This window comes from Peromyscus leucopus, chromosome 23 (assembly GCF_004664715.2).
Source record: "Peromyscus leucopus breed LL Stock chromosome 23, UCI_PerLeu_2.1, whole genome shotgun sequence".
In the NCBI taxonomy this organism is placed as follows: Eukaryota; Metazoa; Chordata; class Mammalia; order Rodentia; family Cricetidae; genus Peromyscus; species Peromyscus leucopus.
Genome location: NC_051082.1, coordinates 40668984 through 40687007, shown reverse-complemented (window position 1 = coordinate 40687007; position 18024 = coordinate 40668984). Strand labels below are relative to the sequence as shown.

General features: G+C 57.2%; 1 protein-coding gene across 2 annotated transcripts in view; it reads left to right on the top strand.

Moving 5' to 3' along the window:
* Positions 1-5668: 5668 nt before the first annotated feature.
* Positions 5669-18024, top strand: part of Elfn1 (extracellular leucine rich repeat and fibronectin type III domain containing 1) — a 63437-nt gene continuing 51081 nt past the window's right edge. The window contains exon 1 of one of the 2 annotated variants that reach the window (XM_028859734.2): positions 5669-5791. The gene's annotated coding sequence lies outside the window, so the exon portion shown is untranslated. Of the gene's footprint in view, positions 5792-9455; positions 9637-18024 lie in introns of those variants that run through there. The other variant, XM_037198442.1, reaches the window with a different exon arrangement.

Sequence of the window (18024 nt, the reverse complement as noted above, 5' to 3'; positions counted from 1 at the left end):
TGGCAATAGTTGTACAAGATTTTCTTTTCAAATGGGGGAAATGTTCTGAAATCAGATGGTGGTATGGTCACACAATGCTGTGTATGTGGTGTAGTGTGTGTGTGTGTGTGTGTATGTGTGTGTAGTCATATGTATGTGTGGAGTCAGAGGACAACTTTCAGGAATTGGTTCCCTCCTTCCACTGTGGGTCTTGGGGATCGAACTGAAACCACCAGGTTTGGAGACAAACACTTTTGCCTGCTGAGCCCCAGCCCCTCAAGTTGTATACATGAAAGGCGATCTCCTTACTGGAGTTATGATCACCCCATGAACTTTGGGCTTGTCACCTACGAACTGGGGCGGGAGACTCCAGTTTGTGGGGTCTTCTCCTCCCTGATTACCAGAGAGGTGAGGAGAGGGAAGGGACAGTGAGGACTCTTCATTTTCACTTTTGTATTTGCTTTTATTATGAGAGGAAAAGTCTGAACAACATACACGAGTAGTAGAGCCATCGAGGGACATCAGTTCTATTTTTAGGGGGTGCTGACACTGTTCAGTATGGTCACCAAGGTGGAAGTGACCCTGTTTGTACACACGGTCAGAACTAGTCCTGGGGGCGGTGAGATGGCTCAGCCATTAAAGATGCTTGTTGCCACACTCGACAACCCGAGTTCGGTATCCTCCGGACCCACACAGTGCAGGCCAAGAACCAACTCCTGCAAGCTGCCCTCTGACCTCTACACGTCACCATAGCAGGTGCCTCCCCCAATAAGTAAACATAATTTATACAAAATCAAAACAAACCAAACCAAAAAACTCAGCACCACGTTCACAGCCGGACACAGAAGTCTGCATTTTGCTGTCCATATAAATAAGTATGATGATTTTTTTTTTTTGAGATAGGGTCTCACTTTATCACCCTGGTTGGCCTCAAGCTCCCTCTGTAGCCCAGGCTGGCCTTGAACTCACAGAGATCCACCTGCCTCTGCCTCCTGAGGGCTGGGATTAAAGATCTGCACACCACGCCTGGCTGAAGGATAATTTTAAAAATTAATTCTCTTTACCCGCTCCTTCCTCAAACTCTGGCCACAGGTCCTTATGGCTAGAGAAGTAATCCCTGTGCACAGCAAAAATTCCTGTCCTTTCCTTCCCGTCTTTTGTAAACAAACGCAAAAATCACGAACTAGATATACTGGTGTGCTTCTTGCTATTTTTTCTCCTCTAAAGAAAATCTTAGACCTGGGTCTTGGTGGTACAGGCCTGTCAGGCCAGCTACTAGAGAGGCTAAGTGAGAAGGACAGCAGATTCAAGGCCAGTCTGGGCTACAGAGTGAGTTTAAAGCCTGCACATTAGACTTAGTGAGACCTGGTCTTAAATAAAAAGTAAAAAGTAGCTAGGGGTGGCTCAGTGGTAGAGTACCTGCCTAGGATCCCCCAATGAGGGGCTGGGGTGTAGCTCAGTGGTAGAGCCCCTGCCTAGAATCCCCAGTGAGGGGCTGGGGTGTGGCTCAGTGGTAGAGCACCTGCCTAGAATCCCCAGTGAGGGGCTGGGGTGTGACTCAGTGGTAGAACACCTGCCTAGAATCCCCAGTGAGGGGCTGGGGTGTGACTCAGTGGTAGAGCACCTGCCTAGAATCCCCCAGTGAGGGGCTGGGGTGTGGCTCAGTGGTAGAGCACCTGCCTAGAATCCCCAGTGAGGGGCTGGGGTGTGGCTCAGTGGTAGAGCACCTGCCTAGAATCCCCAGTGAGAGGCTGGGGTGTGGCTCAGTGGTAGAATAATTACCTGGAATCCCCCCAAAAGGGCTCAGTAGTAGCATGTTTGTTTAGCACATGCAAGGCCTTGGCTTCAGTCCCCAGCACAAGAAAATAAGTAAGTAGATAAGAGGAGCTGGGTTCCGAGTGTCCGGTCTCTCTCTGTTGGCTGCCCTGCTCTGCTGGCTGTGCTGCGAGGCACATAAGTCCGCCCTCATCCGTGGGTATTTAGGACACCTCTGATCTGCTGCTGTTACAGAGTGCCCCAGCAAACAACCTTGCACACAGTCATATATCACTTTTCGAATTCGTGACAAGCATCTAGAGGACACATTCCTAGAAGAAAATGCCAGGCCCAAGGGTGTGTGGCTTTGGAATTCTGACATCCTCCTCTCAGGAGTTCCCAGAGCATCTCCTTCTCTGTACTGTGGCCTCAGAGTAGCTGGGAAACTGTCTAACCTTTGCCAACTTGGGAGTGAAAAGTCATGCTGAGCTTTCATTTGCATTGTGTTGAGTGTGATGACTTCTCTTTTGTTGAGAGATCTTCCCCGCCCCCTCCTTTTCTGTTTGCTTTCTCTCCCACTTTCCATGCCTTTATCACCCTTTTCTTATTGAGTTGTAAGAGCTCTTTATATATGAGGAACCTTATATGGCTTTGGGGTCTTCTGGGGGTTGTGGATTGTCACTGCAAAGTTCTGGCTATTGGAGGGATGGTCACCATTTTCCTCTAGGCTGCACTTCCTTTGGTGGTGTGTGGAAATGTCCCTTTACACTTCTCAGCTTTCCACAGCAATGAGATCGCACTGACTCAGTGGATGTAAAGTCATCCCCCCCACCCCCCCGCTGGGCCTCTGCTGAGCCTGCTGAAATCAACGTGGGTGGCTCTGAGCTTGGGGTCCCACATGTATCCAGTGGGAGAGTTGAGCCCATCCTTCTAAATCCGTTCTAGGCCCGCCCCTTCACCCTCATCTCAGGAAGGACAGTTGTCATGGCTGCATCTGGTTCTTGCCTAAGAGGCCTGTGTGGGGTGGGGGGATGAAGGGTATAAGCAGATGTGTGCAGGAACCTGTGTGGGAGCAGATAAAGAAACGTCAAGGGCAAGCTGGGCCCGTTGGCACATACCTATAGTTCTGGCCCTCAGGGGCCTGAGGCAGGGCACTGGAGTCCCAGGCTAGCCTGGGCTACAGATCAAGAGCCTGTAGATGGATATGGAGGAGGAAGAGAGGAAGCTGATGAAGTAGAGGAAAAGGGAAAGAGGTGGTGAACGAGTCAAAGCAGGGTGGGGTGGGGTGATTTCTTTGTTGGGACCCAGTCTGATAGACCACAGGCCAAACATCTGGCCCTTTTGCATTCTTGAGAATGATGCTTGCAGTCCCATGCCAGTTTATAAGCTCAGGTACCCTGATAGCACCCTCTGGACCCAGGGAATGCGTGATCTGGGAGCAGAGTGCAATGGGTGTGCCTTGGTGACTGACTTCACAGGCCCTCCTCCGCCATGTCTCAACGAGGCTCCTGAGGTGTGTGTGGAGTCCTTCTACTTCTGCCAGAACTGATGTTCTCCATGAGGGTGAGCTTGGGGATGAACTATGGGGTGTGCCCACTAGGTATAAGGCTTCTCTGCAAATGTGTGGGTACAATATCCATCATGTCCACATTGCAGGATGCTCTGGGGTCCATATGTCTGCTGATGACAAGGTTCAGGCAAATAAGAGAGGGGTGGAGGGATCGTGGAGTGTGTGTGTGTGTGTGTGTGTGTGTGTGTGTGTGTGTGGCTGCACGGTTGAGAGAGCCAGGGCTCTCACTAGGTGGAAACTATCGGAATCCAGCCTCTCTCCCACCTCATCCCTTTGGCTCTGGCCTGGAGTTAGCTTTGTGGTCCAGCCTTCCCAGCTTGAGGGATGCCTGACTTTTTTTTTTTTTTTTTTTTTTTTTTGGTGGGGGTGCATCATTCCGGCCAGCCAAGCATCATGGGATCTTCTCCCCCCCCCCCACATCTTAAAGAGCTCTGTGTGTGTTGGTGGGGTTGAGGGTGGGCATACAGACAGTACCGGCTAAGTGCAGGGATGGTTCCCAGAATGCTGAGGAAGGAGGAATGGTCATATCTGTCCAGGTTACTGACAGCTAGACTCTGAGGGAGCCGGCAAGAGAGACCCTAAGACCCTGGGCTTTGGGGCTTCAGTCTCAACCTGGTTCTTCTTGAGGTTTGAGTGCCCCGAGCAAGGATAGACTAGACGGGACAGCTCTGTCCTTGACTGGAATGCTTTGTGTCCAAGAATCCACCGGAAGGGGCGGGGTGTAGACCTTCCTCTATCCTCGGCCTCAACTGGAATCTCACTCCCCTGTGTTCCAAATGAAAGATGGGCTGGATGAGGCCTAGGGTCCTGCCAAGTGTGGGCCTCCTGCCGATGCCGCAGGCTGGATGGAGTTTATGGCCTACAGGAGAGTCTCAGGACAGGCCACCGGCCCTGAGCCCGGGGATACCCATCCTGGTCCTCTGGTCGCGTCTGGGTATGGGAGTGGTGTGAGGCTTGGTGCAGCGTGGCCAGAGGACCAGGATGGGCGTCCCGGGCTCGGGTCCCGGTCCCCAGCCGCGCACTGCAGCTCTAGCCTCCGCGACCTGGCTTTGTCGGCGCTGCTTCCCAGAGCTCGACTCTTGGGGTGCTCTGGCTAGGAGGTGGGGTCCAAAAGGGTCACATCCGCTCTGCCCAAGGGGGTCCTCCAGCTCTGCAAGCGCACGGAGGCTCGGAAGCTGCGCACAAGGCCTTAGCCCGGCGAGGGCGCTCTTGAACTTAATTTTGAATTTCAACCCAACGCCAAAGCTACTGGCTAGGGAAGGGGCGCGGTAGGGAGCGGGAGACCAGGCAACCGGTTCTGTCAGTGTTCTGGGAAGGATAAAGGGGGCGGGGTGAACTGCCTGGGGCCCAGAGCCCCAGAGGGGCGACTTGGATCCCCCGAGAATCGGGAGAGGCTAGTGGGAGGGGAAATCCACCACTCGGAACCTTCCGGGAATGTGCCAGGCTGATCTCACGCCTCCGGGTCTCTCAGCCCAAGGGGGTGGTGACAAGTGATACAGAGGGGAGGGACTGTGAAGTGGGTCGGTGACCTTAGGGGGAGAACAAGTCACTGGTGGGAAGAGGGGATGTTCCATCTCCAGGGCCAGACAACCTTGTACCACCTCCTATTCTCCTCCCCCGCGCCCGCCGGGTGAAACAACTGTCCCTGCGGGTGGTGCTGTGACACACGCGCTTACACAGGGTCTGACTTCGGGGTCAACTTCTACATGGCTTCGCGCGGGTGCGTGTGTGTGCACAGCCGTGACTGTACGCGCGTGCACATCCCCGTTTCTCATACCCACCTCCCATCGCCAGGAAGGGTCCCAACCCCATGACACTCGGGGACTTGGGCTCCACGGCGCAGTTCGGTGGCCTGGGGATGCCGGCAGGGCCAGGAAAAGGAGGAGAGGCTGGGTCGGCGTCCTGAGATGTCCCTACAGCTCCAGCCAACTTCCCCTCGGGGAGCCCTGACCCCCTCCCCGGGCCACCGACGGACGTGCAACGGCCCCCGCCCCTGCTCAGGTCCCCTCCCCGTGCGGCTCCCACGTCCGACCTGCCTCGCGCTCACAAAATGAACCACCGCCTCGCGTCGCCGCGGCCGCTGCCGCCGCGCCCGCGCCCGAGCTCGAGAGCCGGAGCCGCCCGGCCCCTTCGGCGTCGCCGGCGCCGCGGCCGCCCTGCCTGCCCGGCCGGTCCGGGGCTGCTCCGATCGCGCGGTCCCCGGCTCTTGACGCAGTGAGCGCCGCAGCCCGGCTCCCGCAGGCTCCTCTCCGCTCCCGGCGAGAGGCCGATCCCAAGCCTGGCGGACTCGGGGAGGGGCGGGTAGTGCGGGCGGGGGAGGAGGTCTGTCTGGAGCCAGCCAGAGCCCCGAGGAGGAAGAGGAGGAGGAAGCAGGGGCAGCCACCGCCGCCGCCGCCGCCGCCGCCGCGGCGCTCCCGGGACTTGGGCGCGCGCGCTCTGCTAGCCGGCGACCGAGCCTCCAGACCCGGGGGCCGCAGCCCCGTTCAGGTAGGAAGGGGTGTGCAGCGGGCGGGGGTCCCCTTTGCCGCAGACGCGGGGTCTACAGGTCCCCGCCCCTGGAGGGGGAGGGGCGGGGAGGATGCGCTCTCGCCGGCTTCCCGGGTGGCGCGGGAGTCCCCAACGGCTCCCACAGCCCTGATCTCCTCTATCGCCCCAGTCCCCCGCGCCCTGCCCTGGGTGTCCGCATCTGGGCCGAGTCCTCTCCTAGCCTGTGGGGGCTTCGGATGCAGGGCTTTGAGCCCGAGACTCCAGGGCGCCCCCAACTCCTGGCGTTCACTAGGCGGGTGCACCCGAAGTTCTCGATCGGCGAGCTCCGCGGCCGGACAAACTTCCCTCCCCGACTCCGCGGATCTGAGAGCCTAAGCTTAGGACCCCCCACCCTCTAGGATTAGGGAGCACCACCGGGAACCTGAAACTTTGCTGAGTGTGCTGTGTAGGTGGGGGAGGGGAGAAGAGGGGTCGCTTTGCTCTGAGGTGCACGCGATGGCCGTGGTGCCCCAAGTTGCCCCAGAAGCTGCATCCCCGAGTCTGAATACCTCCACTCCTAGTCCAAGGAGGAGAAAAAGTGGGTGGTGGGGACGACTTTGATTTCGTACGTGTGGCTCTTTGATCTCCAGTCGCCGGAGCCCTGGGAAGGGTATTGTGAGACCCGCGCCCTAGCCCAGCCGGGTGTCCTGCCTCTGTCCAGCTCCCTGGAAGGACTGACTCCTAGTTATTAATAGGCGCCTGTGACAGGAGCCTGGAGGGATTGGGAAAGCGGCTGGGCTGGGTTTGGCGGCGCCTTGAAGCTGACCCTCCTCAGTTCTCACGGATCCCATTCCATCGCCTGCCCACCCCTCTCCTTTCACTCCGCTCAGGCCTCGGTGAGGTGTCATCTCCCCTCACCTAACTTTTCTCTTCCCAGACAGCCCGATCTGGACTGTTAACCACCTGGGGTCAAGAGCCCAGGCCGATCTCTTGACACCCAAGCACTCTTTCCAAATTCCCCCCAGGTTATGGGTGTGAAGTCCCCAGGGCCACCGTGCCTAGCATGAATGGGGATCACCCTCAACCAGTTTCGAGTCCTTGCGACCCATCGCCCACGCGTGACACATTCACCAGCAGCTGCCTAGGGGCTGTGGAGAGCAGACTGGCCTGCGAAGCTCCTGAAAGGGTTTGGGGGAAAGAAAGTACTCCGTTCCCTGTGAGGGGAAGAGCCAGTGTCTTCTTGCGCCCCCCCCCCCTCTCCCCCGCCAGTGTCCCCTTCCCACACCCTGAGGTATCAGAAGGATTCTGTGCCCCCTCCCCACCTCACCCAAAATCTCAGGTCAGAACCTGGGTGGGCTCTAGCATTTGGGAACAAGGGAGTTGGGCACTTCTTCCTGCTGGGATGAGAGGTCGCAGAGCCCAGACCCCTAACAGCTGGGGACTCTTTGTCCCAAGGGTGCCGCGGCCCCGCCCCCTTTGGGTTCACGGCTTCCGAGCCCGCTTCAGCAACCTTAGAGCTTGGAGAGCTGAGGTGGCGCATCTTTTCCGCTGCTCTGGGTCTGGGGAGCGGCAGGGGGCGTGGAGTACAGCGATGGGTCCCTGACAGATGTCCTCGCGTGGCGGCGCCGGCATCTCTGTGATAGAATTAATGGCTTACAAGCAAACGGCCGATCTGTCCGGTCCCGGGGGAGGGGTGGCCCCATGGGACTCCCGGATCTTGGTTACAACCAGCAGAGCAGCTTGGAGATTAGGGGACATAGCCTGGAAGACCTGACCATATTACTACCCCCCCCCAATCCCCCAGCTAGAAGCTCCAATAATGGATGCCTTGGGGGACCCTTCCACGGAAGGACGACTATCAGTGTTCCCTCAAGCTGACCTCCTGGGATTTTCCTCCTCTCCTGCAGACTGTTGACCCTTGTTGAAGCCTGGAGGGTGGGGCTGTACTGGTCAAGGGCGCTCTGGGGACCTGGACCTCAGCTTGCTTGTTCGTTGTCGAAGGGATCAGAGAGACAAAGTTCAGTTGAGTGAACCGGGAGGCACGTAATAATAACACAGTGCCTGGTACACAGCCGCGCTCACCCTAAATCTCTTGGTTATCACGGTTTCGGCTAGGGCAGGTCAGGGGGAACCCTAGAGATGTGGAGAGTCTGCCCCCTCTCTTGGAGTTTGCCTCGGGAAACTGGTGGCAGGCCCCTCCTCTTCCCCTGCACAGAATTGGCCAGCCCCAGAATACCATCCAAGAGTGACTGGGAGGCCCCAGACACAATCTTGTCCTTGGAGATCAGCTGATGGGAACTCCTTCTAGATACAGCTGTGAGGAAAAGGTGTCCCACACCTCCCATCCCAGGGCCATGGGCCATAGCCTGGAACATCCAGGCTAGCAGCCTTTATCTATTTGATGTGCTTAGCCTGGGACCTGGCCATGACAGGAGGCCAGGCCTGGGAAACTACGTACATCTCCGATGGCCCAAGGGTCCTGCTGCCCTCTCTATCTAACCTGATCATATTGGTCACACAGTTCTAAGACACATTGCCCACATTGGGTATCTCTTCCTAGGAGCCCTGTCCAGCCAGGACTGAGAGGGCTCACAGCCCTCAATTTCCAAGTTCATTCAGTGCTTGAAGGCCTGGCAGGGGGAAGAGAGCTAAGAGCCCACCACCCCACTTCCAGCTCCTGTAGGTGCCCAGGCCAGGAGGGAGCCCAGGCCTGTCACCCCCTGAGCAGGGCCAGTCCATACGCACGACTGGATGGTGCTGTGGGCGTTCATTCACTTTCCTTCTTCGGTCCCCACACACTATAGGATTTATCTTGATTTGCTCAGCCACTGAATTGAGTCAACTCTTTTGTATGCTCGGTGAATTGCCCAGCTGCTGGCGAGGAGCGGAGGAGCGGAGAGAGCGTGCAGGGGGTACTGAGGCCGGGAATCAGGAGCGGGCGGGCGGGGGACAGGAAATGGGGAGGGGGCGCCGCGTGGGGACGAGATGGGCTGTGTGGGGAGAAGGGATCTGCCGGAGGCACCGGTGGGGCTGCGAACAGGACTTATCCAGGACGCTGTCATCAGTGTCCTGGCCAGAGTGAGGAGGACTCTGTAGGGCTCCGAGCCTAGCTAGGGGTCTTCTTGGGCCTGGTGACCTGGGGTCCTGACTGGTTTCTCTCCTGGGGCTTCCTCACAAGCAGGCGCACGTCGGGAATGGTAGGCTAAGCTGGAGGGGGTGCTGGAGAGCCCTTGAAGTCCTCTCAGAGGTTGGGGTGAGCGAGTGAAGGTTGGGGGTCAGAGCCAGGAGTGTCGTTCTGCGTCCCTAGGTCCCAGCTGTCTGGGATCTGGGCCAGTTCCACCGGAAGACCTGGCTCCTGACAAGGTCTTGGTGTGTTGGTGGTGATGGGGTCGGGCGAGGCCCCTGCTGAGGCAGCAGATGCCCCCTCCTACTTAGACGTGCAGGAGGACGGTCAGGTGCCCCCCTCCCCCGCAGTTTCCTCCTCGATCCCCAGCTCCCATGAGCCGGATCCTGAGGGCGATACAAGCCGGCAGCGCAGAGGGGACCGGGAGGCGGGGAGGAGGGAGGGCGCGCGGCTCTCGCAGCCGGACTGAGCGCCGGCGGAGCGGGTGGAGGGAGCCGACTGGTGGCGAGGGCGGGCGGGGGAGGGGAAGGAGGGCGGGCGGCGGGAACCAGCGCCCCCCCTTCGAACCCCCCTCCCAGGCCGCGCGGCGAGGGGCGGGGCACGCGCGCAGATCGATGGGCGAAGCTGGGGAGGAATTTCAATCCGAGAGCGAACTTAGAGCTTGAAGGACGGAGGCGAGGCGGCAGCGGTGGTGGCGGTGGCGGGTGCAGCCCCGGAACGCCGGCCGAGCCGGGCCGGGCAGGTAAGCGTGAAGCTCGGGGATCTTGCGTCGCAGCGTGGCCCGAAGCCGAGCTTGGGCCCGTGGGACCCTGGCCACTCCGCGGGCGACCGGCGGGCGACATTGCGCTTCTCTCACGCCAACGCGCAGAGTGCGCCCCTGACCCTCTGGCTGCGCCCTAGGCCCCGCGCACGAACCCGGAGCGGTGCAGCCGGTAAAGTTGTAGCAACTTGGCTGTAGAGGAATCTGAGCCGGTTCAGTCCCGCAGAGCCAGAGACTAGGGGTACGGATGTCGCTTTAGAGTCACTGCCGCAGCCTTCAGCCTCCAGATGAACAGCCCCTTCCCCAGCACTATGCTTCGCTGCTTGCACCCAAACCTGCTCCCCAGTGCCAACGACCCCCCACAGCCGCTGCCCTGCCTGGAAACCTCCACACTGTCCACGCACCTCCTCTCCCGAGTCCCTGACCGCCACCCAGCCGGTATCAACATCCCTAGTCTGTCTGCCATCCTTCTCACGGTTGGAGAACCTATTGGCAAGGCACCTGGGGACTGTTCGGCCGCCTATCAGAGAGGCCAGGGTCTACATCGAAGCCAGTGGGCAAAACCCTGGCGTGGGAGCTGAGGACTTTACTAGAAACTTGGTGAACCCCTCCCCACAAACTTGGAGCTGTCATGACCATCATCTAGGGGTTGGGGTGAGAAGCCTGGGAACCTGATCTCTCACGATTTCTAACCTGCTTGTCCGTTAAACTGGGGCCACAGGGTGTCTCAGGTTGTGTTTACAGCCACGCTCATACCACCACCACTCCCTCCAGGACCCGACAACATCTGAGATCAAAATTATGCTCTTCCAGGTAGAGGGTGGGCGACCTTGAGTCGGATGACATCGCTGAGCCTCAGTTTTCCTATCCGTAAAATGGGGATAGGATGATACTTTCAGAGAAGTGAAGGGTTAACTGAAGATGGATGTGGGGAGTTGTTTTCTCCAGCCTGGGGCAGAGGGAACCAAGGAGTGCAGAACCCAGATGGAGCTGTTGGGTGTGTACCTACCCCTCACCCCACTGTGCTGGGTTGTGAGGGCTATGAGAGAAGTACTCTCAGGAAAGCCTGGGGTCTTTGGGGATGGGAGTTCTGGAAGGTGTCAGAGCTGGGAGCAGGTATAAAAAGCAAGCCCTCTTCCTAATCTCTCCTACAGACACGTTCTAAAAGAGCCACCCCCCAGCCTCAAGAGGCAATGATCAAATTGGAGTTATGTCACTGAAAAGCCCAAAATAACCTCTTCTCTTGTGCCTCCCCTGGCCTCCTCAGCTGTCATCTTGTAATCGAACAAGTGTCGAAGGGACAGATTCTTAAGTCCCACCCCATCTACATGTCCCAAGTCACCAAAGGTGGAGGGTTAAAGTCCGGATGGCTGAGGGTGGTGTAAGAGAATACTCTTCTTCTTCCTCTCCCTCTGGATTCCGGGGGCTGGGATCTCACAGCTTCATCTTTTGCTTCCCTGGACCCTCAGAGGTCCAGGCAGGTTGAAGACGTCTGAAGTCCCCCACTCTGCCCAGCAGAAGCCCTTGGGGTCCCCAGGTGAGAAAGGTCTGTTGCTATGTTCTTTTCTCTGTTCCCTAAGGGTTAGTGTGCCCCCCCCCCCCCGTGGTGCCTAGCCTTCTGGGTGTGTGTGTGTCACTTGGCATGATACAGCAGGCCAGTGCAGGCTGTCCGCTGACTCCGAGAAAAGCTGGGATGGGCCCCTTCCCTGAGCCCCCATTCTGAGAAGGAGCGGGGAGAAAGATCAGGGGGCTCTGACCTCAGGAGAGTGAGCAGGCGGTTCGATCGTCCCTCCCCTCTCCAGAAAGCACCCATTTCCCCAAAGTGTCTTGGCCGTGGTGGGTTTCCTACACATTGGTTGGGGAATCTGCTAGACATTTCTCCCTTGCACCCCACCCCACCCCACAAAAAAAACCCAGGTGGTTGAGGACCCCTGGAGATTCCCAAGCCAGGGACCTTAGTTCAACTGTGCCATTTGAATCATGGAATGTAAGTCCTTGGACTCACACTCTTCAGTCCACACTCCGGTTAGTGGGACTAAAATTCTGACAGAGTTGGACCAGACAACACAGTAGGGCCTCTCGTGCGCGCCCTGAGACCCTTGCTGGTCTCCAGTATCTAGATACCACCGCTAGATTCTAGGGAAGTTTCCTCAACACCCAGGAAGTCTTTCTCAGATCCTGCCACGTCACTGTCCTGCCCCTGAGGAACCCGGTTCCCATCTGTAGGAGACCCGACTCTAAGCAGCAAGACACAGACAGCTACTGTAGCCTCCCGGATATTTACGAGCAGAGAGGCCCTGGCCCCGTGGGTTCATATTTCTCAGCTGAAAGGGGCTAAGCCTTGTAGCCATCGGGGTGGGTGGCAGATAGACAGGGACAGAAAGAGTGACATGAAATGGATGCCACCACATTGACAGGCAGGAGACGGATCTCCCGAACCGGCAATGGGGCCCATCAATTTCCGGGTGTAAACTTGGATGAGATGATGGTGTACCATCAGACACTGGATACGTTTGTCACATACCCTCCATTGCTCTTCTTTTGTTATCTGTCCTGGATTTAATTTCTCCCAGCAACGCATAGAATGTCACCTGGCCTTGAGTGAAGTCTTTGTTGGGGTGACTGATGACAGGTGTCCCCTGCGTGGAACTTGGGCATTGTCCATTCCTAAAGTTCACATGAGTAGAGGAGGCCCAGAGAGGCATAGGATGGTGTCCAGAGTTGCACAGCAAGCCGGGTTGGGAGGAGTAGTTATTTGCTCAGGCTGCTGGGGACACCTGTTTTTCTCTTGCATCTGTGCCGGAGATGAGCAAGGAGTGGGGTGCTGCTCATGGTCTTGTGGTACCCCTCTGCATTCCTACCTGGGCACCTGACTCTGTGGACCCTACTCTGTCTCCCCCCCCCCGCAGGCTGTAGGCCAGCTTCCTGGAGGGGAGAGGAAGGCAGGAGTTGAGGGCCAGCCTGGGACTCCCAGCCACCTCAGCTCACGGGGACTGACCTCCGAGCCTGGGAATGAGGCCGGGGTGCAGCTAGAGGGAGGTGGACCCAGCCAATGTCGTTCTTTCTAATGGGGATCAACCGATCTGGTCCCATTTTCCAGAAAGGTCTAGGACCATCCAAGGTCAGGAGTCATGAGCTGTAGGACTTAAACCCCTGGAGGCCGAGATCTGCCTCCTCGATGCAGCGCTGCCCCACTGGGCCAGGACCTCAGTACTGGAAGGAGCTAGGAAGCCTAGGCCTCCTTAGGCAAATACAGAATGGGTGGGGGACTCAGTTCCCAGCTCCTTCTGGGCTTAGGATGAGAGGAAAACAGTCATGGTTGGCTCCGCTCACCAGCACTGGGACCACTGCCCCCTAGCCCTTGGTGGGGACCTGTCTTGATGATTTGATCTCCCTCTGGTCCCCACCACTGTGACCTGTCTCTTAGGGTCCCCTCTCTTGTGAGACAGTTCCATGCTTTTATGCCCCCAATATGGAGGGGTGTGGCTTGCAGAAGAGGGTCTCCCGGTCCTTAAGGGATGGGCAGGCATGGCCTTAGCCAGGCGTTGGAGAGTGTTAGCGTACCCTCCGATGTGGTCTTCTAACATCTGCTGTCCCCTGCAGTTTCTGCCACAAGAGTCTCCCTGTGCCAGCCCCAGGCATGGACTCCGGTCACAGGAAGAGACAATTAGAAGGGATTCTGGGGCACAGGCAGGGCCAGGTCCATCTGCAAGACCTTGGTGTCCCCCAAAGAAGCTGAAATTCAGGAAAAAAAATGAAGGTGGGAAGGCATGAGCTGGCCCGGAAACTTCCATCAACTCAGCCTGGCAGCTCAGCTCCACTTTCAAAGCAACCCTTCCACATGACAGATGGGGAAATTGAGGCCCAGATCAGACTGTTGCCATGGCAATCTAGGTCAGAGCAGACAGAACGCTCAGACCACGCTCACCCCCACACCTGACTTCTCCCCTCAACACGAACACAGCCAGATTCCCAGCCTTGCAGATGGGAACTCCACCCCTGCCTGTAGGTCTCCATCCTGGAGGTGAGGGTTCACTGCCTGTGGTGTCCCCCAGAACCCTCTGGCCTCAGGGGCACACGTCTGCCCTTTGCCCCAGCCGATCACACCTCCATGAGAGCTTTCCACTGGTGCAGTCAATGCTGACAGGACAACTGAGGCTCAGAGAGCCTGTCCCCACCACAGGCAACACCCCCCCAGCACCACCCCTACCTTGGAAGCTATTGGGTCCAGACAGAATCCTGCCTATCATGGGAACCCCGGGGAAATGACTGACAGCATGAGACTCGCTGTGTTTACTGACAAATCCCAGTTTTATTTTCAGTAGGATCAAACCCCGGCAACTCTTAGTCATTAACTTCCTCTGGTTTAGTAAACACGGAAGGAAGCTCGTATGGGCTGCCACATAGTCCCAACACACAGGCACGCATTCAGGGATGAAGGCAGCCCCGGCCGGTCAGGTGGGGGTGCGGGGATGAGGATAGTGTCTGGAGAGGGACTGTAGACCCTTCCAGGGTACACACTGAGTGCTAAAGCGTGGCCTCTGTGGCCAGCCATGCCCTTCTGGCTGTAGTCAGTGACGGCCATGCATTTCTGTAGTGCTTTCTCCTGGCAAAGGATCTCGGGTCAGAGTCCTCACTGTGCCCACAGCACAGATTCCAGAGGACCTGAGGCTTCTCACGTATGTTCCTTGGGAGGTCAGAGCCTTGAGCCGGGAAGGGCACCAGCTGACGGACTGGGAGCTCCTGACCTGCCTGGTAAAGTGCTAGATCTTGGTTCCTGACTGTCTCATGCGAGGTGGATATTTTAGGGGCCTTTCTAGTGCTTAGCAGCATCAGGGTACCCTGGATGCTATCCCTGAAAGAGCTATAATCCCCCGAAGTCCTTAACTCCTGGCTTTTTGGGACCCCAGGAGAGTGGTGCACCTACCCCCGCCCCATGTTTCTCTCATGGGACATTTACATCAGAACCACTGCTGATCCCTCAACCAGGAGCCTCTGAGAGGGGTGAGTTGAAGCTCAAGGGTGATCCCGTATCAGCCATGTGACCTGGGAGGAAAGTCCTCCTCTTTGTACCTCTAGGTTTTAATTTGTCAAGTGAGTTTGAGGCATCGGGTGACACAGAGGACTGAAAGCATTGTGTGTGTGTGTGTGTGTGTGTGTGTGTGTGTGTGTGTGTGGTGATGGTTGTGGTGGTGGTGATGGTCATGGGGTGGATTAGTGTGCTCTGCTCCAGGGCAGGGGGCTGAGATTGTAAGCCTTTGATGTGGGGTGTGGCCGGGTTGCGTCCCTTCCCCTCCTTTGAGCCATGACTTCCGCCTGGGTTTGGCTGGACCCTCACAGTGTGTCTGTATAGAAGAGGCAAGGCTGCCGTACCTCTGGACTAGTTCCCTGGATTTGGTGCTTTGTTCTGTGGGCCCTTGACATCCTGGGTGGGGGCACTTCTGTGTCCTGTGGGGGTAAGAATGTAAAGAGAGAGGGGGCCGGGGGAGGAGGAGGAAGAAGAACTGAGACCCTGCTATGGCCACAGGCTGGACTGTCAGAGGACCAGCAAAGCCAGCATGGACGAGCAACCAGGCTAAAAAGTCAAAAGAGAAGGCCTTTTTTAGGTTCCGGCTGACCCCAGGCTGAAGTTCATGGGGAGAGGTCACTGTTGTTCTCATAGCTCAGGGAAACTTCTGGAAATTTGTAGCATCCCGGAGACCAGGCTGATGGACATGTTTAAAAGGCCTCTCTGAACCAGTCACAGTGATGCTGAGGAGGCTGAGGCAGGAGGTTTGTAAATCCAAAGGTAGCCTGGGATGCAAAGAGGGACCTTGTTTCAAAGTGAGCAAACGGATAAGAAGCTCTTCCCACGCCCTGCGGTGAAGAAGTATGTTCCAGGCACCAGCAGAAATGAGATTCTTGAGGGTCTCATGATCTGGGCTGACGACGCAGGTGATGGAGAAACTGAGTTCTCTTTTGACGTTGCTTGAGTAGTTGGAGCTGGGCCAGCGAGACGGCTCAGTGGGTAGAGGCACCTGACGACCTGAGTTCCGTCTCCAGGACCCACATGATGGAAGGAGATGCACACGCCCCACCCCCTCCAATAAATGCAATGTAATTTTCTTAAATTGGAGCCACATTCTATAAAGCAAAACCTTCCCCCCCCACCGTGTGTGTGTGTGTGTGTGTGTGTGTGTGTGTGTGTGTGTGTGTGTAAATAAGGGGCACACCTGTGGTGAACAAGATTTTGGAAAGTGAATCTCACTTCCTTTCGATGTCCATTAATGCTTCAGAGATGGAAACGGGGTACATGTGCCCCCCAGGATTCCTGTGGGTGCTGGGGACAGTGGTGCCTGGGGTGCACATTCTTAGGAACCGGCATCTGTCTCGGAGCCAGGGTCACAGGACATGCAGACATGTGTGCGGGCAGGAGCAATGTTGACAGGTCAGCCTCTGTAACGTGAACATGCGCTGGGCCCTTTCCTGTCCTCAGATCCTGCAGAGCAGGTGAAGCTGGAGGGTGAGCCTCACCTGTTGGGTCTGAGTGCTGCCTGGGAGCTCAGGGAAGAGCCAGGCCTCTGAGGTGTTCGCCGCCTGACAGACATCTGGGCTTGTTTTGGTTTTCTCCGTCTGGTGTCCCCACAGAGCAAGGACATGTTAGATCTGAGGGATGCGCTTCACCAGGGATGGCGTTTTAGAAAAACAGCTTGTCAGAAAGCCAGGGTGTCGGGACTGGAAAGATGGTTCAGTCTAGAGCAGCGGTTCTCAGCCTTCCTGATGCCGAGACCCGTTAGTACAATCTCTCATGTGGTGGTGACCCCCAACCACGAAATTATTTTTGTTGCCACTCCGTAACTCGATTTTTGCTACTGTTATGAATCGTAATGTAAGTATCTGTGTTTTCTGATGGTCTTAGGCACGACCCCTGTGAGTGTCTTCCAACCCCAAAGGGGTCATGACCCACAGTTTGAGAACCACTGTCTATAAAGAGGCTGCTGTGAGCGAGGGAGGCCCTGAGCTCCATGCCCAGAACCCTTGGAAGAAGCTGGGTGTGGTGGGCCCTGCCTTGTAATCCAGAACTGGGGAGATGGGGACGGGGGCTGGATCCTTGGGGCCTCGCCTATGTGGTGGGCTTCAGTTCAGTGAGAGACCATGTCTCAACAAACAGGATGAATCACACCTGAGGACCAAGATTGACCTCTGGCCTCTCGGTCTGTCTGTCTGTCTGTCTGTCTCTGTCTCTGTCTCTCTCAAACACACACACACACACACACACACACACACACACACACACACACATATTCTCACAATGTTCAGGCAAGACTAGCCAGGTGCACACAAGGGCTCACTGCCCCCTCCTCCCACCCAGAAGGCCAGGGTAACAGCCCTGTGCCCAGATGGGACCCTCTGTTCCAATCCTGCCACAGCCGGCTCCAGCTGGCTCACAGTGAATGGAGGGTTACCCTAGTAGCATCCGACTGCCTGCCGTACAGCCCCCAGGTCTACATCATTACTCACAGGCTGTCCCTACCTGCTCCTGGCAGGCTCAGGAGGTGCTGAACGCACAGCCCAGTCCCCAGTCCAGGCTTTGTCCCCACCTCAGCCTCGAACACCCAATTGTGTGTGTGTGGTCTTAGTCGCCCAGCTTTCCTCCCATGCCCCCGCCCCATGGCCCCCTTGTGGTCTCTGAGGCACTCCCCCCTGCTCCATCATGCCTCCCCAGCTGAGTGGCTCAGCAGGTTGGCCAGTGTCAGGTACGAGTGACTGTACATTTGGGAATGAGGGGCGGGTGAGGCGGAGAGGAAGACATTGGGTTAGGTGGATCCCTAGGCCCTGCTGAAGTCCTTGGTTGGATTCCCCATGCTCTCCCTGGGAGGGACAGGTGGAGATAGGGCCGTGGCCAAGGAGCAGCAGTGAGCTTGGAGGAACCTGCGTACGTCATACATGGTGCGCAGCAGCCAGGACGCATGTCAAAGACAAAGCCGCTTCTGCCTACTCCTCCCAAGTCGATGTCTCCCTCCGAGCCTGTGCCCTGTGCTCTGCACGCTGCATGGGGAGCCTTTAAGCCCTGGTCCCTCTGAGTCTGTGATTGTGTCAGGACACCCTTGAGTCGGAGGTGTGTCCAAGGCAGGTCACCAAAGGGACAGGAATGTGAGTTGGATTTGGGCCAAGGTCCCCAAGGTCACTTCTGGGAGTGAAACCCAGTGAGCCGATGGCCACACAGGAAGTCCTGGCCTCAGGAAGGGCAAACTCCCAAGCCTGGGCATTCATGAGGCAGGGCTGGCTAGGACGGTGCCTGCTCCAGTCACAGAGTGCACCTTACCTTTCTCTCTGTGTAGCCCTGGCTGTCCTGGTTCTCAATTTGTAGACCAGGGTGGCCTCAAACTC